Genomic DNA, 24,234 nt, shown 5'->3' with positions numbered 1-24,234 from the left:
TGACAGCACGAAGACAAGCGCAGTTTAGAATACTATGCTTCAAATTAATAATTATAACGTGGCTGTTAAAACAGTGCGAAGACAAGCGCAGTTTTGAATACTATGCTTCAAATCAATAAATATAACGTGGCTGTTTTGACAGTACGAAGACAAGCGCAGTTTAGAATACTATGCTTCAAATCATTATTATAACGTGGTTGTTAAGACAGTGCGAAGACAAGCGCTGTTTGGAATACTATGCTTCAAATCAATAATTATAACTTGGCTGTTTTGACAGCACGAAGACAAGCGCTGTTTGGAATACTATGCTTCAAATCAATAATTATAACGTGGCTGTTTTGACAGCACGAAGAAAAGCGCTGTTTGGAATACTATGCTTCAAATCAATAAATATAACGTGGCTGTTTTGACAGCACGAAGACAAGCGCTGTTTGGAATACTATACTTCACAACAATAATATTAACGTGGCTGTTTTGGCAGCACGAAGAAAAGCGCTGTTTGGAATACTATGCTTCAAATCAATATTTATAACTTCGCTGTTTTGACAGCACGAAGACAAGCGCTGTTTGGAATACTATGCTTCAAATCAATAATTATAACGTGGCTGTTTTGACAGCACGAGGGCAAGCGCAGTTTGGAATACTATGCTTCAAATCAATAATTATAACGTGACTGTTTTGACAGCATGAATAAAAGCGCTGTTTGGAATACTATGCTTCAAATCAATAATTATAACGTGGCTGTATTGACTGCACGAAGAAAAGCGCTGTTTGGAATACTATGCTACGAATCAATAATTATAACGTGGCTGTTTTGACAGCACGAGGGCAAGCGCAGTTTGGAATACTATGCTTCAAATCAATAATTATAACGTGACTGTTTTGACAGCACGAAGACAAGCGCAGTTTGGAATACTATGCTTCAAATTAATAATTATAACGTGGCTGTTAAAACAGTGCGAAGACAAGCGCAGTTTTGAATACTATGCTTCAAATCAATAAATATAACGTGGCTGTTTTGACAGTACGAAGACAAGCGCAGTTTAGAATACTATGCTTCAAATCATTATTATAACGTGGTTGTTAAGACAGTGCGAAGACAAGCGCTGTTTGGAATACTATGCTTCAAATCAATAATTATAACTTGGCTGTTTTGACAGCACGAAGACAAGCGCTGTTTGGAATACTATGCTTCAAATCAATAATTATAACGTGGCTGTTTTGACAGCACGAAGAAAAGCGCTGTTTGGAATACTATGCTTCAAATCAATAAATATAACGTGGCTGTTTTGACAGCACGAAGACAAGCGCTGTTTGGAATACTATACTTCAAATCAATAAATATAACGTGGGTGTTTTGACAGCACGAAGACAAGCGCAGTTTAGAATACTATGCTTCAAATTATTAATTATAACGTGGCTGTTAAGACAGTGCGAAGACAAGCGCAGTTTGGAATACTATGCTTCAAATCAATAATTATAACGTGGCTGTTTTGACAGCACGAAGACAAGCGCTGTTTGGAATACTATACTTCAAATCAATAAATATAACGTGGCTGTTTTGACAGCATGAATAAAAGCGCTGTTTGGAATACTATGCTTCAAATCAATAATTATAACGTGGCTGTATTGACTGCACGAAGAAAAGCGCTGTTTGGAATACTATGCTACGAATCAATAATTATAACGTGGCTGTTTTGACAGCACGAGGGCAAGCGCAGTTTGGAATACTATGCTTCAAATCAATAATTATAACGTGACTGTTTTGACAGCACGAAGACAAGCGCAGTTTGGAATACTATACTTCAAATCAATGAATATAACGTGGGTGTTTTGACAGCACGAAGACAAGCGCAGTTTAGAATACTATGCTTCAAATTAATAATTATAACGTGGCTGTTAAGACAGTGCGAAGACAAGCGCAGTTTGGAATACTATGCTTCAAATCAATAAATATAACGTGGCTGTTTTGACAGCACGAAGACAAGCGCTGTTTGGAATACTATACTTCAAATCAATAATTATAACGTGGCTGTTTTGACAGCATGATTAAAAGCGCTGTTTAGAATACTATGCTTCAAATTAATAATTATAACGTGGTTGTGTAGACAGTGCGAAGACAAGCGCAGTTTGGAGTACTATGCTTCAAATCAATAAACATAACGTGGCTGTTTTGACAGCACGAAGACAAGCGCTGTTTGGAATACTATGCTTCAAATCAATAATTATAACGTGGCTGTTTTGACAGCACGAAGACAAGCGCAGTTTGAAATACTATGCTTCAAATCAATAAATATAACGTGGCTGTTTTGACAGCACGAAGACAAACGCAGTTTAGAATACTATGCTTCAAATTAATAATTATAACGTGGCTGTTAAGACAGTGCGAAGACAAGCGCAGTTTGGAGTACTACGCTTCAAATCAATAAATATAACGTGGCTGTTTTGACAGCACGAAGACAAGCGCAGTTTAGAATACTATGCTTCAAATTAATAATTATAACGTGGTTGTTTTGACAGCACGAAGACAAGCGCTGTTTGGAATACTATGCTTCAAATCAATAATTATAACGTGGCTGTTTTGACAGCACGAAGAAAAGCGCTGTTTGGAATACTATGCTTCAAATCAATAATTATAACGTGGCTGTTTTGACAGCACGAAGACAAGCGCTGTTTGGAATACTATACTTCAAATCAATAATTATAACGTGGCTGTTTTGACAGCACGAAAAAAAGCGCTGTATGGAATACTATGCTTCAAATCAATAATTATAACTTGGCTGTTTTGACAGCACGAAGACAAGCGCTGTTTGGAATACTATGCTTCAAATCAATAATTATAACGTGGCTGTCTTGACAGCACGAGGACAAGCGCTGGTTGGAATGCTATGCTTCAAATCAATAATTATAACGTGGCTGTTTGGACAGCACGAAGAAAAGCGCTGTTTGGAATACTATACTTCAAATCATAATTATAACTTGGCTTTTTTGACAGCACGAAGACAAGCGCTGTTTGGAATACTATGCTTCAAATCAATAAATATAACGTGGCTGTTTTGACAGCACGAAGAAAACCGCTGTTTTGAATACTACGCTTCAAATCAATAATTATAACTTGGCTGTTTTGACAGCACGAAGGCAAGCGCTGTTTGGAATACTATACTTCAAATCAATAATTATAACGTGGCTGTTTTGACAGCACGAAGACAAGAGCTGTTTTGGAGTACTAAGCCTCAAATCAATAATTATAACATGGCTGTTTTGACTGCACGAAGAAAAGCCCTGTTTGGAATACTTTACTTCAAATCAATAATTATAACGTGGCTGTTTAGACAGCACGAAGACAAGCGCAGTTTGGAATACTATGCTTCAAATCAATATTTAAAACGTGGCTGTTTCGACAGCGCGAAGACAAGCGCTGTATGGAATACTATGCTTCAAATCAATATTTATAACGTGGCTGTTTTGACAGCACGAAGAAAAGCGCTGTTTGGAATACTACGCTTCAAATCAATAATTATAACTTGGCTGTTTTGACAGCACGAAGACAAGCGCTGTTCGGAATACTATACTTCAAATCAATAATTATAACGTGGCTGTTTTGACAGCACGAAGACAAGAGCTGTTTGGAGTACTAAACCTCAAATCAATAATTATAACGTGGCTGTTTTGACAGCACGAAGAAAAGCGCTGTTTGCAATACTATGCTTCAAATCAATATTTATAACTTGGCTGTTTTGACAGCACGAAGACAAGCGCTGTTTGGAATTCTACACTTCAAATCAATAATTATAACGTGGCTGTCTTGACAGCACGAGGACAAGCGCTGGTTGGAATGCTAAGCTTCAAATCAATAATTATAACGTGGCTGTTTTGACAGCACGAAGAAAAGCGCTGTTTGGAATACTATACTTCAAATCAATAATTATAACTTGGCTTTTTTGACAGCACGAAGACAAGCGCTGTTTGGAATACTATGCTTCAAATCAATAATTATAACGTGGCTGTTTTGACAGCACGAAGAAAAGCGCTGTTTGGAATACTACGCTTCAAATCAATAATTATAACTTGGCTGTTTTGACAGCACGAAGACAAGCGCTGTTTGGAATACTATACTTCAAATCAATAATTATAACGTGGCTGTTTTTACAGCACGAAGACAAGAGCTGTTTGGAGTACTAAGCCTCAAATCAATAATTATAACATGGCTGTTTTGACTGCACGAAGAAAAGCGCTGTTTGAAATACTATACTTCAAATCAATAATTATAACGTGGCTGTTTAGACAGCACGAAGACAAGCGCAGTTTGGAATACTATGCTTCAAATCAATATTTATAACGTGGCTGTTTCGACAGCGCGAAGACAAGCGCTGTTTGGAATACTATGCTTCAAATCAATAATTATAACGTGGCTGTTTTGACAGCACGAAGTCAAGCGCTGTTTGGAATACTATGCTTCAAATCAATAATTATAACGTGGCTGTTTTGACAGCACGAGGGCAAGCGCAGTTTGGAATACTATGCTTCAAATCAATAATTATAACATGGCTGTTTTGACTGCACGAAGACAAGCGCAGTTTAGAATACTATGCTTCAAATTATTAATTATAACGTGGTTGTGTAGACAGTGCGAAGACAAGCGCTGTTTGGAATACTATGCTTCAAATCACTAATTATAACGTGGCTGTTTTGACAGCACGAGGGAAAGCGCAGTTTGGAACACTATGCTTCAAATCAATAATTATAACGTGACTGTTTTGACAGCACGAAGACAAGCGCAGTTTGGAATACTATGCTTCAAATCAATAAATATAACGTGGCTGTTTTGACAGCACGAAGACAAGCGCAGTTTAGAATACTATGCTTCAAATTAATAATTATAACGTGGCTGTTAAAACAGTGCGAAGACAAGCGCAGTTTTGAATACTATGCTTCAAATCAATAAATATAACGTGGCTGTTTTGACAGTACGAAGACAAGCGCAGTTTAGAATACTATGCTTCAAATTAATAATTTTAACGTGGTTGTTAAGACAGTGCGAAGACAAGCGCTGTTTGGAATACTATGCTTCAAATAAATAATTATAACTTGGCTGTTTTGACAGCACGAAGACAAGCGCTGTTTGGAATACTATGCTTCAAATCAATAATTATAACGTGGCTGTTTTGACAGCACGAAGAAAAGCGCTGTTTGGAATACTATGCTTCAAATCAATAAATATAACGTGGCTGTTAAGACAGTGCGAAGACAAGCGCAGTTTGGAATACTATGCTTCAAATCAATAATTATAACGTGGCTGTTTTGACAGCACGAAGACAAGCGCTGTTTGGAATACTCTACTTCAAATCAATAATTATAACGTGGCTGTTTTGACAGCATGAATAAAAGCGCTGTTTGGAATACTATGCTACGAATCAATAATTATAACGTGGCTGTTTTGACAGCACGAGGGCAAGCGCAGTTTGGAATACTATGCTTCAAATCAATATTTATAACTTGGCTGTTTTGACAGCACGAAGACATGCGCTGTTTGGAATACTATGCTTCAAATCAATAATTATAACGTGGCTGTTTTGACAGCACGAGGGCAAGCGCAGTTTGGAATACTATGCTTCAAATCAATAATTATAACGTGACTGTTTTGACAGCACGAAGACAAGCGCAGTTTGGAATACTATACTTCAAATCAATGAATATAACGTGGGTGTTTTGACAGCACGAAGACAAGCGCAGTTTAGAATACTATGCTTCAAATAATAATTATAACGTGGCTGTTAAGACAGTGCGAAGACAAGCGCAGTTTGGAATACTATGCTTCAAATCAATAAACATAACGTGGCTGTTTTGACAGCACGAAGACAAGCGCTGTTTGGAATACTATACTTCAAATCAATAATTATAACGTGGCTGTTTTGACAGCATGAATAAAAGCGCTGTTTGGAATACTATGCTTCAAATCAATTATTATAACGTGGCTGTATTGACTGCACGAAGAAAAGCGCTGTTTGGAATACTATGCTACGAATCAATAATTATAACGTGGCTGTTTTGACAGCACGAGGGCAAGCGCAGTTTGGAATACTATGCTTGAAATCAATAATTATAACGTGACTGTTTTGACAGCACGAAGACAAGCGCAGTTTGAAATACTATGCTTCAAATCAATAAATATAACGTGGCTGTTTTGACAGCACGAAGACAAACGCAGTTTAGAATACTATGCTTCAAATTAATAATTATAACGTGGCTGTTAAGACAGTGCGAAGACAAGCGCAGTTTGGAGTACTACGCTTCAAATCAATAAATATAACGTGGCTGTTTTGACAGCACGAAGACAAGCGCAGTTTAGAATACTATGCTTCAAATTAATAATTATAACGTGGTTGTTAAGACAGTGCGAAGACAAGCGCTGTTTGGAATACTATGCTTCAAATCAATAATTATAACGTGGCTGTTTTGACAGCATGAATAAAAGCGCTGTTTGGAATACTATGCTTCAAATCAATAATTATAACGTGGCTGTATTGACTGCACGAAGAAAAGCGCTGTTTAGAATACTATACTTCAAATCAATAACTATAACGTGGCTGTTTTGACAGCACGAAGACAAGCGCTGTTTGGAATACAATACTTCAAATCAATAATTATAACGTGGCTGTTTTGACAGTACGTAGAAAAGCGCTGTTTGGAATACTATGCTTCAAATCAATAATTATAACGTGGCTGTTTTGACGGCACGAGGGCAAGCGCAGTTTGGAATACTATGCTTCAAATCAATAATTATAACGTGGCTGTTTTGACAGAACGAAGACAAGCGCTGTTTGGAATACTATGCTTCAAATTATTATTTATAACGTGGTTGTTTTTACAGCAAGAAGACAAGCGCTGTTTGGAATACTATGCTTCAAATCAATAATTACAACGTGGCTGTTTTGACAGCACGAAGACAAGCGCTGTTTGGAATACTATATTTCAAAACAATAATTTTAACGTGGCTGTTTTGGCAGCACGAAGAAAAGCGCTGTTTGGAATACTATGCTTCAAATCAATATTTATAACTTGGCTGTTTTGACAGCACGAAGACAAGCGCTCTTTGGAATACTATGCTTCAAATAAATAATTATAACGTGGCTGTTTTGACAGCACGAGGGCAAGCGCAGTTTGGAATACTATGCTTCAAATCAATAATTATAACGTGACTCTTTTGACAGCACGAAGACAAGCGCAGTTTGGAATACTATGCTTCAAATCAATAAATATAACGTGGGTGTTTTGACAGCACGAAGACAAGCGCAGTTTAGAATACTATGCTTCAAATTAATAATTATAACGTGGCTGTTAAGACAGTGCGAAGACAAGTGCAGTTTGGTATACTATGCTTCAAATCAATAAATATAACGTGGCTGTTTTGACAGCACGAAGACAAGCGCAGTTTAGAATACTATGCTTCAAATTAATAATTATAACGTGGTTGTTAAGACAGTGCGAAGACAAGCGCTGTTTGGAATACTATGCTTCAAATCAATATTTAAAACGTGGCTGTTTTTACAGCACAAAGGCAAGCGCTGTTTGGAATACTATACATCAAATCAATAATTATAACGTGGCTGTTTGAGAGCACGAGGGCAAGCGCAGTTTGGAATACTATTCTTCAGATCAATAATTATAACGTGGCTGTTTTGACAGCACGAAGACAAGCACTGTTTGGAATACTATACTTCAAATCAATATTTATAACGTGGCTGTTTTGACAGCACGAAAAAAAGCGCTGTATGGAATACTATGCTTCAAATCAATAATTATAACTTGGCTGTTTTGACAGCACGAAGACAAGCTCTGTTTGGAATACTATGCTTCAGATCAATATTTAAAACGTGGCTGTTTTGACAGCACGAAGAAAAGCGCTGTTTGGAATACTATGCTTCAAATCATTATATATAACGTGGCTGTTTTGACAGCACCAAGACAAGCGCTGTTTGGAATACTATACTTCAAAACAATAATTTTAACGTGGCTGTTTTGGCAGCACGAAGAAAAGCGCTGTTTGGAATACTATGCTTCAAATCAATATTTATAACTTGGCTGTTTTGACAGCACCAAGACAAGCGCTGTTTGGAATACTATACTTCAAAACAATAATTTTAACGTGGCTGTTTTGACAGCACGAAGAAAAGCGCTGTTTGGAATACTATGCTTCAAATCATTAAATATAACGTGGCTGTTTTGACAGCACCAAGACAAGCGCTGTTTGGAATACTATACTTCAAAACAATTATTTTAACGTGGCTGTTTTGGCAGCACGAAGAAAAGCGCTGTTTGGAATACTATGCTTCAAATCAATATTTATAACTTGGCTGTTTTGACAGCACGAAGACAAGCGCTCTTTGGAATACTATGCTTCAAATAAATAATTATAACGTTGCTGTTTTGACAGCACGAGGGCAAGCGCAGTTTGGAATACTATGCTTCAAATCAATAATTATAACGTGACTGTTTTGACAGCACGAAGACAAGCGCAGTTTGGAATACTATGCTTCAAATCAATAATTATAACGTGGCTGTTTTGACAGCACGAAGACAAGCGCTGTTTGGAATACTATACTTCAAATCAATAATTATAACGTGGCTGTTTTGACAGCACGAAGACAAGCGCTGTTTGGAATACAATACTTCAAATCAATAATTATACCGTGGCTGTTTTGACAGTACGTAGAAAAGCGCTGTTTGGAATACTATGCTTCAAATCAATAATTATAACGTGGCTGTTTTGACGGCACGAGGGCAAGCGCAGTTTGGAATACTATGCTTCAAATCAATAAATATAACGTGGGTGTTTTGACAGCACGAAGACAAGCGCAGTTTAGAATACTATGCTTCAAATTAATAATTATAACGTGGCTGTTAAGACAGTGCGAAGACAAGCGCAGTTTGGAATACTATGCTTCAAATCAATAAATATAACGTGGCTGTTTTGACAGCACGAAGACAAGCGCAGTTTAGAATACTATGCTTCAAATTAATAATTATAACGTGGTTGTTAAGACAGTGCGAAGACAAGCGCTGTTTGGAATACTATGCTTCAAATCAATATTTATAACGTGGCTGTTTTTACAGCACGAAGGCAAGCGCTGTTTGGAATACTATACATCAAATCAATAATTATAACGTGGCTGTTTGAGAGCACGAGGGCAAGCGCAGTTTGGAATACTATTCTCAAATCAATAATTATAACGTGGCTGTTTGACAGCACGAAGACATGCGCTGTTTGGAATACTATACTTCAAATCAATATTTATAACGTGGCTGTTATGACAGCACGAAAAAAAGCGCTGTATGGAATACTATGCTTCAAATCAATAATTATAACTTGGCTGTTTTGACAGCACAAAGACAAGCGCTGTTTGGAATACTATGCTTCAGATCAATAAATATAACGTGGCTGTTTTGACAGCACCAAGACAAGCGCTGTTTGGAATACTATACTTCAAATCAATAATTATAACGTGGCTGTTTTGACAGCATGAATAAAAGCGCTGTTTGGAATACTATACTTCAAATCAATAATTATAACGTGGCTGTTTTGACAGCACGTAGAAAAGCGCTGTTTGGAATACTATGCTTCAAATCAATAATTATAACGTGGCTGTTTTGACGGCACGAGGGCAAGCGCAGTTTGGAATACTATGCTTCAAATCAATAATTATAACGTGGCTGTTTTGACAGCACGAAGACAAGCGCTGTTTGGAATACTATGCTTCAAATCAATATTTATAACGTGGCTGTTTTGACAGCACAAAGACAAGCGCAGTTTGAAATACTATGCTTCAAATCGATATTTATAACGTGGTTGTTTTTACAGCAAGAAGACAAGCGCTGTTTGGAATACTATGCTTCAAATCAATAATTACAACGTGGTTGTTTTGACAGCACGAAGACAAGCGCTGTTTCGAATACTATACTTCAAATCAATAATTCTAACGTGGCTGTTTTGGCAGCACGAAGAAAAGCGCTGTTTGGAATACTATGCTTCAAATCAATATTTATAACTTGGCTGTTTTGACAGCACGAAGACAAGCGCTGTTTGGAATACTATACTTCAAATCAATAATTATAACGTGGCTGTTTTGACAGCACGAGGACAAGCGCTGGTTGGAATGCTATGCTTCAAATCAATAATTATAACGTGGCTGTTTTGACAGCTCGAAGAAAAGCGCTGTTTGGAATACTATACTTCAAATCAATAATTATAACTTGGCTTTTTTGACAGCACGAAGACAAGCGCTGTTTGGAATACTATGCTTCAAATCAATAATTATAACGTGGCTGTTTTGACAGCACGAAGAAAAGCGCTGTTTGGAATACTATGCTTCAAATCTATAATTATAACGTGGCTGTTTAGACAGCACGAAGACAAGCGCAGTTTGGAATACTACGCTTCAAATCAATATTTAAAACGTGGCTGTTTCGACAGCGCGAATACAAGCGCTGTTTAGAATACTATGCTTCAAATCAATAATTATAACGTGGCTGTTTTGACAGCACGAAGTCAAGCGCTGTTTGGAATACTATGCTTCAAATCAATAATTATAACGTGGCTGTTTTGACAGCATGAATAAAAGCGCTGTTTGGAATACTATGCTTCAAATCAATAATTATAACGTGGCTGTATTGACTGCACGAAGAAAAGCGCTGTTTGGAATACTATGCTACGAAACAATAATTATAACGTGGCTGTTTTGACAGCACGAGGGCAAGCGCAGTTTGGAATACTATGCTTCAAATCAATAATTATAACGTGACTGTTTTGACAGCACGAAGACAAGCGCAGTTTGAAATACTATGCTTCAAATCAATAAATATAACGTGGCTGTTTTGACAGCACGAAGACAAACGCAGTTTAGAATACTATGCTTCAAATTAATAATTAAAACGTGGCTGTTAAGACAGTGCGAAGACAAGCGCAGTTTGGAGTACTACGCTTCAAATCAATAAATATAACGTGGCTGTTTTGACAGCACGAAGACAAGCGCAGTTTAGAATACTATGCTTCAAATTAATAATTATAACGTGATTGTTAAGACAGTGCGAAGACAAGCGCTGTTTGGAATACTATGCTTCAAATCAATAATTATAACGTGGCTGTTTTTACAGCACGAAGGCAAGCGCTGTTTGGAATACTATACATCTAATCAATAATTATAACGTGGCTGTTTTAGAGCACGAGGGCAAGCGCAGTTTGGAATACTATTCTTCAAATCAATAATTATAACGTGGCTGTTTTTTACAGCACGAAGACAAGCGCTGTTTGGAATACTATACTTCTAATCAATAATTATAACGTGGCTGTTTTGACAGCACGAAAAAAAGCGCTGTATGGAATACTATGCTTCAAATCAATAATTATAACTTGGCTGTTTTGACAGCACGAAGACAAGCGCTGTTTGGAATACTATGCTTCAAATCAATAATTATACCGTGGCTGTTTTGACAGCACGAAGAAAAGCGCTGTTTGGAATACTATGCTTCAAATCAATAAATATAACGTGGCTGTTTTGACAGCACGAAGACAAGCGCTGTTTGGAATAATATACTTCAAATCAATAATTATAACGTGGCTGTTTTGACAGCATGAATAAAAGCGCTGTTTGGAATAATATGCTTCAAATCAATAATTATAACGTGGCTGTATTGACTGCACGAAGAAAAGCGCTGTTTAGAATACTATACTTCAAATCAATAACTATAACGTGGCTGTTTTGACAGCACGAAGACAAGCGCTGTTTGGAATACAATACTTCAAATCAATAATTATAACGTGGCTGTTTTGACAGTACGTAGAAAAGCGCTGTTTGGAATACTATGCTTCAAATCAATAATTATAACGTGGCTGTTTTGACGGCACGAGGGCAAGCGCAGTTTGGAATACTATGCTTCAAATCAATAATTATAACGTGGCTGTTTTGACAGAACGAAGACAAGCGCTGTTTGGAATACTATGCTTCAAATTAATATTTATAACGTGGTTGTTTTTACAGCAAGAAGACAAGCGCTGTTTGGAATACTATGCTTCAAATCAATAATTACAACGTGGCTGTTTTGACAGCACGAGGGCAAGCGCAGTTTGGAATACTATGCTTCAAATCAATAATTATAACGTGACTCTTTTGACAGCACGAAGACAAGCGCAGTTTGGAATACTATGCTTCAAATCAATAAATATAACGTGGGTGTTTTGACAGCACGAAGACAAGCGCAGTTTAGAATACTATGCTTCAAATTAATAATTATAACGTGGCTGTTAAGACAGTGCGAAGACAAGTGCAGTTTGGTATACTATGCTTCAAATCAATAAATATAACGTGGCTGTTTTGACAGCACGAAGACAAGCGCAGTTTAGAATACTATGCTTCAAATTAATATTTATAACGTGGTTGTTAAGACAGTGCGAAGACAAGCGCTGTTTGGAATACTATGCTTCAAATCAATATTTAAAACGTGGCTGTTTTTACAGCACAAAGGCAAGCGCTGTTTGGAATACTATACATCAAATCAATAATTATAACGTGGCTGTTTGAGAGCACGAGGGCAAGCGCAGTTTGGAATACTATTCTTCAAATCAATAATTATAACGTGGCTGTTTTGACAGCACGAAGACAAGCACTGTTTGGAATACTATACTTCAAATCAATATTTATAACGTGGCTGTTTTGACAGCACGGAAAAAAGCGCTGTATGGAATACTATGCTTCAAATCAATAATTATAACTTGGCTGTTTTGACAGCACGAAGACAAGCTCTGTTTGGAATACTATGCTTCAGATCAATATTTAAAACGTGGCTGTTTTGACAGCACGAAGAAAAGCGCTGTTTGGAATACTATGCTTCAAATCATTATATATAACGTGGCTGTTTTGACAGCACCAAGACAAGCGCTGTTTGGAATACTATACTTCAAAACAATAATTTTAACGTGGCTGTTTTGGCAGCACGAAGAAAAGCGCTGTTTGGAATACTATGCTTCAAATCAATATTTATAACTTGGCTGTTTTGACAGCACCAAGACAAGCGCTGTTTGGAATACTATACTTCAAAACAATAATTTTAACGTGGCTGTTTTGACAGCACGAAGAAAAGCGCTGTTTGGAATACTATGCTTCAAATCATTAAATATAACGTGGCTGTTTTGACAGCACCAAGACAAGCGCTGTTTGGAATACTATACTTCAAAACAATTATTTTAACGTGGCTGTTTTGGCAGCACGAAGAAAAGCGCTGTTTGGAATACTATGCTTCAAATCAATATTTATAACTTGGCTGTTTTGACAGCACGAAGACAAGCGCTCTTTGGAATACTATGCTTCAAATAAATAATTATAACGTGGCTGTTTTGACAGCACGAGGGCAAGCGCAGTTTGGAATACTATGCTTCAAATCAATAATTATAACGTGACTGTTTTGACAGCACGAAGACAAGCGCAGTTTGGAATACTATGCTTCAAATCAATAATTATAACGTGGCTGTTTTGACAGCACGAAGACAAGCGCTGTTTGGAATACTATACTTCAAATCAATAATTATAACGTGGCTGTTTTGACAGCACGAAGACAAGCGCTGTTTGGAATACAATACTTCAAATCAATAATTATAACGTGGCTGTTTTGACAGTACGTAGAAAAGCGCTGTTTGGAATACTATGCTTCAAATCAATAATTATAACGTGGCTGTTTTGACGGCACGAGGGCAAGCGCAGTTTGGAATACTATGCTTCAAATCAATAAATATAACGTGGGTGTTTTGACAGCACGAAGACAAGCGCAGTTTAGAATACTATGCTTCAAATTAATAATTATAACGTGGCTGTTAAGACAGTGCGAAGACAAGCGCAGTTTGGAATACTATGCTTCAAATCAATAAATATAACGTGGCTGTTTTGACAGCACGAAGACAAGCGCAGTTTAGAATACTATGCTTCAAATTAATAATTATAACGTGGTTGTTAAGACAGTGCGAAGACAAGCGCTGTTTGGAATACTATGCTTCAAATCAATATTTATAACGTGCCTATTTTTACAGCACGAAGGCAAGCGCTGTTTGGAATACTATACATCAAATCAATAATTAAAACGTGGCTGTTTGAGAGCACGAGGGCAAGCGCAGTTTGGAATACTATTCTCAAATCAATAATTATAACGTGGCTGTTTGACAGCACGAAGACATGCGCTGTTTGGAATACTATACTTCAAATCAATATTTATAACGTGGCTGTTATGACAGCACGAAAAAAAGCGCTGTATGGAATACTATGCTTCAAATCAATAATTATAACTTGGCTGTTTTGACAGCACAAAGACAAGCGCTGTTTGGAATACTATGCTTCAGATCAATAAATATAACGTGGCTGTTTTGACAGCACCAAGACAAGCGCTGTTTGGAATACTATACTTCAAATCAATAATTATAACGTGGCTGTTTTGACAGCATGAATAAAAGCGCTGTTTGGAATACTATACTTCAAATCAATAATTATAACGTGGCTGTTTTGACAGTACGTAGAAAAGCGATGTTTGGAATACTATGCTTCAAATCAATAATTATAACGTGGCTGTTTTGACGGCACGAGGGCAAGCGCAGTTTGGAATACTATGCTTCAAATCAATAATTATAACGTGGCTGTTTTGACAGCACGAAGACAAGCGCTGTTTGGAATACTATGCTTCAAATCAATATTTATAACGTGGCTGTTTTGACAGCACAAAGACAAGCGCAGTTTGAAATACTATGCTTCAAATCGATATTTATAACGTGGTTGTTTTTACAGCAAGAAGACAAGCGCTGTTTGGAATACTATGCTTCAAATCAATAATTACAACGTGGTTGTTTTGACAGCACGAAGACAAGCGCTGTTTCGAATACTATACTTCAAATCAATAATTCTAACGTGGCTGTTTTGGCAGCACGAAGAAAAGCGCTGTTTGGAATACTATGCTTCAAATCAATATTTATAACTTGGCTGTTTTGACAGCACGAAGACAAGCGCTGTTTGGAATACTATACTTCAAATCAATAATTATAACGTGGCTGTTTTGACAGCACGAGGACAAGCGCTGGTTGGAATGCTATGCTTCAAATCAATAATTATAACGTGGCTGTTTTGACAGCTCGAAGAAAAGCGCTGTTTGGAATACTATACTTCAAATCAATAATTATAACTTGGCTTTTTTGACAGCACGAAGACAAGCGCTGTTTGGAATACTATGCTTCAAATCAATAATTATAACGTGGCTGTTTTGACAGCACGAAGAAAAGCGCTGTTTGGAATACTATGCTTCAAATCTATAATTATAACGTGGCTGTTTAGACAGCACGAAGACAAGCGCAGTTTGGAATACTACGCTTCAAATCAATATTTAAAACGTGGCTGTTTCGACAGCTCGAATACAAGCGCTGTTTAGAATACTCTGCTTCAAATCAATAATTATAACGTGGCTGTTTTGACAGCACGAAGTCAAGCGCTGTTTGGAATACTATGCTTCAAATCAATAATTATAACGTGGCTGTTTTGACAGCATGAATAAAAGCGCTGTTTGGAATACTATGCTTCAAATCAATAATTATAACATGGCTGTATTGACTGCACGAAGAAAAGCGCTGTTTGGAATACTATGCTACGAATCAATAATTATAACGTGGCTGTTTTGACAGCACGAGGGCAAGCGCAGTTTGGAATACTATGCTTCAAATCAATAATTATAACGTGACTGTTTTGACAGCACGAAGACAAGCGCAGTTTGAAATACTATGCTTCAAATCAATAAATATAACGTGGCTGTTTTGACAGCACGAAGACAAACGCAGTTTAGAATACTATGCTTCAAATTAATAATTAAAACGTGGCTGTTAAGACAGTGCGAAGACAAGCGCAGTTTGGAGTACTACGCTTCAAATCAATAAATATAACGTGGCTGTTTTGACAGCACGAAGACAAGCGCAGTTTAGAATACCATGCTTCAAATTAATAATTATAACGTGGTTGTTAAGACAGTGCGAAGACAAGCGCTGTTTGGAATACTATGCTTCAAATCAATAATTATAACGTGGCTGTTTTTACAGCACGAAGGCAAGCGCTGTTTGGAATACTATACATCTAATCAATAATTATAACGTGGCTGTTTTAGAGCACGAGGGCAAGCGCAGTTTGGAATACTATTCTTCAAATCAATAAATATAACGTGGCTGTTTTTTACAGCACGAAGACAAGCGCTGTTTGGAATACTATACTTCAAATCAATAATTATAACGTGGCTGTTTTGACAGCACGAAAAAAAGCGCTGTATGGAATACTATGCTTCAAATCAATAATTATAACTTGGCTGTTTTGACAGCACGAAGACAAGCGCTGTTTGGAATACTATGCTTCAAATCAATATTTATAACGTGGCTGTTTTGACAGCACGAAGAAAAGCGCTGTTTGGAATACTATGCTTCAAATCAATAAATATAACGTGGCTGTTTTGACAGCACGAAGACAAGCGCTGTTTGGAATAATATACTTCAAATCAATAATTATAACGTGGCTGTTTTGACAGCATGAATAAAAGCGCTGTTTGGAATAATATGCTTCAAATCAATAATTATAACGTGGCTGTATTGACTGCACGAAGAAAAGCGCTGTTTAGAATACTATACTTCAAATCAATAACTATAACGTGGCTGTTTTGACAGCACGAAGACAAGCGCTGTTTGGAATACAATACTTCAAATCAATAATTATAACGTGGCTGTTTTGACAGTACGTAGAAAAGCGCTGTTTGGAATACTATGCTTCAAATCAATAATTATAACGTGGCTGTTTTGACGGCACGAGGGCAAGCGCAGTTTGGAATACTATGCTTCAAATCAATAATTATAACGTGGCTGTTTTGACAGAACGAAGACAAGCGCTGTTTGGAATACTATGCTTCAAATTAATATTTATAACGTGGTTGTTTTTACAGCAAGAAGACAAGCGCTGTTTGGAATACTATGCTTCAAATCAATAATTACAACGTGGCTGTTTTGACAGCACGAAGACAAGCGCTGTTTGGAATACTATATTTCAAAACAATAATTTTAACGTGGCTGTTTTGGCAGCACGAAGAAAAGCGCTGTTTGGAATGCTATGCTTGAAATCAATAATATAACGTGGCTGTATTGACTGCACGAAGAAAAGCGCTGTTTAGAATACTATACTTCAAATCAATAACTATAACGTGGCTGTTTTGACAGCACGAAGACAAGCGCTGTTTGGAATACAATACTTCAAATCAATAATTATAACGTGGCTGTTTTGACAGTACGTAGAAAAGCGCTGTTTGGAATACTATGCTTCAAATCAATAATTATAACGTGGCTGTTTTGACGGCACGAGGGCAAGCGCAGTTTGGAATACTATGCTTCAAATCAATAATTATAACGTGGCTGTTTTGACAGAACGAAGACAAGCGCTGTTTGGAATACTATGCTTCAAATTAATATTTATAACGTGGTTGTTTTTACAGCAAGAAGACAAGCGCTGTTAGGAATACTATGCTTCAAATCAATAATTACAACGTGCCTGTTTTGACAGCACGAAGACAAGCGCTGTTTGGAATACTATATTTCAAAACAATAATTTTAACGTGGCTGTTTTGGCAGCACGAAGAAAAGCGCTGTTTGGAATACTATGCTTCAAATCAATATTTATAACTTGGCTGTTTTGACAGCACGAAGACAAGTGCTCTTTGGAATACTATGCTTCAAATAAATAATTATAACGTGGCTGTTTTGACAGCACGAATACAAGCGCAGTTTAGAATACTATGCTTCAAATTAATAATTATAACGTGGCTGTTAAGACAGTGCGAAGACAAGCGCAGTTTGGTATACTATGCTTCAAATCAATAAATATAACGTGGCTGTTTTGACAGCACGAAGACAAGCGCAGTTTAGAATACTATGCTTCAAATTAATAATTATAACGTGGTTGTTAAGACCGTGCGAAGACAAGCGCTGTTTGGAATACTATGCTTCAAATCAATATTTATAACGTGGCTGTTTTTACAGCACGAAGGCAAGCGCTGTTTGGAATACTATACATCAAATCAATAATTATAACGTGGCTGTTTGAGAGCACGAGGGCAAGCGCAGTTTGGAATACTATTCTTCAGATCAATAATTAAAACGTGGCTGTTTTGACAGCACGAAGACAAGCACTGTTTGGAATACTATACTTCAAATCAATATTTATAACGTGGCTGTTTTGACAGCACGAAAAAAAGCGCTGTATGGAATACTATGCTTCAAATCAATAATTATAACTTGGCTGTTTTGACAGCACGAAGACAAGCTCTGTTTGGAATACTATGCTTCAGATCAATATTTAAAACGTGGCTGTTTTGACAGCACGAAGAAAAGCGCTGTTTGGAATACTATGCTTCAAATCATTAAATATAACGTGGCTGTTTTGACAGCACCAAGACAAGCGCTGTTTGGAATACTATACTTCAAAACAATAATTTTAACGTGGCTGTTTTGGCAGCACGAAGAAAAGCGCTGTTTGGAATACTATGCTTCAAATCAATATTTATAACTTGGCTGTTTTGACAGCACCAAGACAAGCGCTGTTTGGAATAGTATACTTCAAAACAATAATTTTAACGTGGCTGTTTTGACAGCACGAAGAAAAGCGCTGTTTGGAATACTATGCTTCAAATCATTAAATATAACGTGGCTGTTTTGACAGCACCAAGACAAGCGCTGTTTGGAATACTATACTTCAATACAATAATTTTAACGTGGCTGTTTTGGCAGCACGAAGAAAAGCGCTGTTTGGAATACTATGCTTCAAATCAATATTTATAACTTGGCTGTTTTGACAGCACGAAGACAAGCGCTCTTTGGAATACTATGCTTCAAATAAATAATTATAACGTGGCTGTTTTGGCAGCACGAAGAAAAGCGCTGTTTGGAATACTATGCTTCAAATCAATATTTATAACTTGGCTGTTTTGACAGCACGAAGACAAGCGCTCTTTAGAATACTATGCTTAAAATAAATAATTATAACGTGGCTGTTTTGACAGCACGAGGGCAAGCGCAGTTTGGAATACTATGCTTCAAATCAATAATTATAACGTGACTGTTTTGACAGCACGAAGACAAGCGCAGTTTGGAATACTATGCTTCAAATAAATAATTATAACGTGGCTGTTTTGACAGCACGAGGGCAAGCGCAGTTTGGAATACTATGCTTCAAATCAATAATTATAACGTGACTCTTTTGACAGCACGAAGACAAGCGCAGTTTGGAATACTATGCTTCAAATCAATAAATATAACGTGGGTGTTTTGACAGCACGAAGACAAGCGCAGTTTAGAATACTATGCTTCAAATTAATAATTATAACGTGGCTGTTAAGACAGTGCGAAGACAAGTGCAGTTTGGTATACTATGCTTCAAATCAATAAATATAACGTGGCTGTTTTGACAGCACGAAGACAAGCGCAGTTTAGAATACTATGCTTCAAATTAATAATTATAACGTGGTTGTTAAGACAGTGCGAAGACAAGCGCTGTTTGGAATACTATGCTTCAAATCAATATTTAAAACGTGGCTGTTTTTACAGCACAAAGGCAAGCGCTGTTTGGAATACTATACATCAAATCAATAATTATAACGTGGCTGTTTGAGAGCACGAGGGCAAGCGCAGTTTGGAATACTATTCTTCAGATCAATAATTATAACGTGGCTGTTTTGACAGCACGAAGACAAGCACTGTTTGGAATACTATACTTCAAATCAATATTTATAACGTGGCTGTTTTGACAGCACGAAAAAAAGCGCTGTATGGAATACTATGCTTCAAATCAATAATTATAACTTGGCTGTTTTGACAGCACGAAGACAAGCTCTGTTTGGAATACTATGCTTCAGATCAATATTTAAAACGTGGCTGTTTTGACAGCACGAAGAAAAGCGCTGTTTGGAATACTATGCTTCAAATCATTATATATAACGTGGCTGTTTTGACAGCACCAAGACAAGCGCTGTTTGGAATACTATACTTCAAAACAATAATTTTAACGTGGCTGTTTTGGCAGCACGAAGAAAAGCGCTGTTTGGAATACTATGCTTCAAATCAATATTTATAACTTGGCTGTTTTGACAGCACCAAGACAAGCGCTGTTTGGAATACTATACTTCAAAACAATAATTTTAACGTGGCTGTTTTGACAGCACGAAGAAAAGCGCTGTTTGGAATACTATGCTTCAAATCATTAAATATAACGTGGCTGTTTTGACAGCACCAAGACAAGCGCTGTTTGGAATACTATACTTCAAAACAATAATTTTAACGTGGCTGTTTTGGCAGCACGAAGAAAAGCGCTGTTTGGAATACTATGCTTCAAATCAATATTTATAACTTGGCTGTTTTGACAGCACGAAGACAAGCGCTCTTTGGAATACTATGCTTCAAATAAATAATTATAACGTGGCTGTTTTGACAGCACGAGGGCAAGCGCAGTTTGGAATACTATGCTTCAAATCAATAATTATAACGTGACTGTTTTGACAGCACGAAGACAAGCGCAGTTTGGAATACTATGCTTCAAATCAATAAATATAACGTGGGTGTTTTGACAGCACGAAGACAAGCGCAGTTTAGAATACTATGCTTCAAATTATTAATTATAACGTGGCTGTTAAGACAGTGCGAAGACAAGCGCAGTTTGGAATACTATGCTTCAAATCAATAAATATAACGTGGCTGTTTTGACAGCACGAAGACAAGCGCAGTTTAGAATACTATGCTTCAAATTAATAATTATAACGTGGTTGTTAAGACAGTGCGAAGACAAGCGCTGTTTGGAATACTATGCTTCAAATCAATATTTATAACATGGCTGTTTTTACAGCACGAAGGCAAGCGCTGTTTGGAATACTATACATCAAATCAATAATTATAACGTGGCTGTTTGAGAGCACGAGGGCAAGCGCAGTTTGGAATACTATTCTCAAATCAATAATTATAACGTGGCTGTTTGACAGCACGAAGACATGCGCTGTTTGGAATACTATACTTCAAATCAATATTTATAACGTGGCTGTTATGACAGCACGAAAAAAAGCGCTGTATGGAATACTATGCTTCAAATCAATAATTATAACTTGGCTGTTTTGACAGCACAAAGACAAGTGCTCTTTGGAATACTATGCTTCAAATAAATAATTATAACGTGGCTGTTTTGACAGCACGAAGACAAGCGCAGTTTAGAATACTATGCTTCAAATTAATAATTATAACGTGGCTGTTAAGACAGTGCGAAGACAAGCGCAGTTTGGTATACTATGCTTCAAATCAATAAATATAACGTGGCTGTTTTGACAGCACGAAGACAAGCGCAGTTTAGAATACTATGCTTCAAATTAATAATTATAACGTGGTTGTTAAGACCGTGCGAAGACAAGCGCTGTTTGGAATACTATGCTTCAAATCAATATTTATAACGTGGCTGTTTTTACAGCACGAAGGCAAGCGCTGTTTGGAATACTATACATCAAATCAATAATTATAACGTGGCTGTTTGAGAGCACGAGGGCAAGCGCAGTTTGGAATACTATTCTTCAGATCAATAATTAAAACGTGGCTGTTTTGACAGCACGAAGACAAGCACTGTTTGGAATACTATACTTCAAATCAATATTTATAACGTGGCTGTTTTGACAGCACGAAAAAAAGCGCTGTATGGAATACTATGCTTCAAATCAATAATTATAACTTGGCTGTTTTGACAGCACGAAGACAAGCTCTGTTTGGAATACTATGCTTCATGTCAATATTTAAAACGTGGCTGTTTTGACAGCACGAAGAAAAGCGCTGCTTGGAATACTATGCTTCAAATCATTGAATATAACGTGGCTGTTTTGACAGCACCAAGACAAGCGCTGTTTGGAATACTATACTTCAAAACAATAATTTTAACGTGGCTGTTTTGGCAGCACGAAGAAAAGCGCTGTTTGGAATACTATGCTTCAAATCAATATTTATAACTTGGCTGTTTTGACAGCACCAAGACAAGCGCTGTTTGGAATAGTATACTTCAAAACAATAATTTTAACGTGGCTGTTTTGACAGCACGAAGAAAAGCGCTGTTTGGAATACTATGCTTCAAATCATTAAATATAACGTGGCTGTTTTGACAGCACCAAGACAAGCGCTGTTTGGAATACTATACTTCAAAACAATAATTTTAACGTGGCTGTTTTGGCAGCACGAAGAAAAGCGCTGTTTGGAATACTATGCTTCAAATCAATATTTATAACTTGGCTGTTTTGACAGCACGAAGACAAGCGCTCTTTGGAATACTATGCTTCAAATAAATAATTATAACGTGGCTGTTTTGGCAGCACGAAGAAAAACGCTGTTTGGAATACTATGCTTCAAATCAATATTTATAACTTGGCTGTTTTGACAGCACGAAGACAAGCGCTCTTTGGAATACTATGCTTCAAATAAATAATTATAACGTGGCTGTTTTGACAGCACGAGGGCAAGCGCAGTTTGGAATACTATGCTTCAAATCAATAATTATAACGTGACTGTTTTGACAGCACGAAGACAAGCGCAGTTTGGAATACTATGCTTCAAATCAATAAATATAACGTGGGTGTTTTGACAGCACGAAGACAAGCGCAGTTTAGAATACTATGCTTCAAATTAATAATTATAGCGTGGCTGTTAAGACAGTGCGAAGACAAGCGCAGTTTGGAATACTATGCTTCAAATCAATAAATATAACGTGGCTGTTTTGACAGCACGAAGACATGCGCAGTTTAGAATACTATGCTTCAAATTAATAATTATAACGTGGTTGTTAAGACCGTGCGAAGACAAGCGCTGTTTGGAATACTATGCTTCAAATCAATATTTATAACGTGGCTGTTTTTACAGCACGAAGGCAAGCGCTGTTTGGAATACTATACATCAAATCAATAATTATAACGTGGCTGTTTGAGAGCACGAGGGCAAGCGCAGTTTGGAATACTATTCTTCAGATCAATAATTAAAACGTGGCTGTTTTGACAGCACGAAGACAAGCACTGTTTGGAATACTATACTTCAAATCAATATTTATAACGTGGCTGTTATGACAGCACGAAAAAAAAACGCTGTATGGAATACTATGCTTCAAATCAATAATTATAACTTGGCTGTTTTGACAGCACAAAGACAAGCGCTGTTTGGAATACTATGCTTCAAATCAATAAATATAACGTGGCTGTTTTGACAGCACCAAGACAAGCGCTGTTTGGAATACTATACTTCAAATCAATAATTATAACGTGGCTGTTTTGACAGCATGAATAAAAGCGCTGTTTGAAATACTATACTTCAAATCAATAATTATAACGTGGCTGTTTTGACAGTACGTAGAAAAGCGCTGTTTGGAATACTATGCTTCAAATCAATAATTATAACGCGGCTGTTTTGACGGCACGAGGAAAGCGCTGTTTTGAATACTATGCTTCAAATCAATATTTATAACGTGGCTGTTTTGACAGCACGAAGACAAGCGCAGTTTGAAATACTATGCTTCAAATCAATATTTATAACGTGGTTGTTTTTACAGCAAGAAGACAAGCGCTGTTTGGAATACTATGCTTCAAATCAATAATTACAACGTGGTTGTTTTGACAGCACGAAGACAAGCGCTGTTTGGAATACTATACTTCAAATCAATAATTCTAACGTGGCTGTTTTGGCAGCACGAAGAAAAGCGCTGTTTGGAATACTATGCTTCAAATCAATATTTATAACTTGACTGTTTTGACAGCACGAAGACAAGCGCTGTTTGGAATACTATACTTCAAATCAATAATTATAACGTGGCTGTTTTGACAGCACGAGGACAAGCGCTGGTTGGAATGCTATGCTTCAAATCAATAATTATAACGTGGCTGTTTTGACAGCACGAAGACAAGCGCTGGTTGGAATGCTATGCTTCAAATCAATAATTATAACGTGGCTGTTTTGACAGCACGTAGAAAAGCGCTGCTTGGAATACTATGCTTCAAATCTATAATTATAACGTGGCTGTTTAGACAGCACGAAGACAAGCGCAGTTTGGAATACTACGCTTCAAATCAATATTTATAACGTGGCTGTTTCGACAGCGCGAATACAAGCGCTGTTTAGAATACTATGCTTCAAAT

The sequence above is a fragment of the Amblyomma americanum genome, chromosome 7, assembly GCF_052857255.1.
Source record: "Amblyomma americanum isolate KBUSLIRL-KWMA chromosome 7, ASM5285725v1, whole genome shotgun sequence".
NCBI lineage: Eukaryota > Metazoa > Arthropoda > Arachnida > Ixodida > Ixodidae > Amblyomma > Amblyomma americanum.
Note: the sequence above shows the minus strand (reverse complement) of the source record.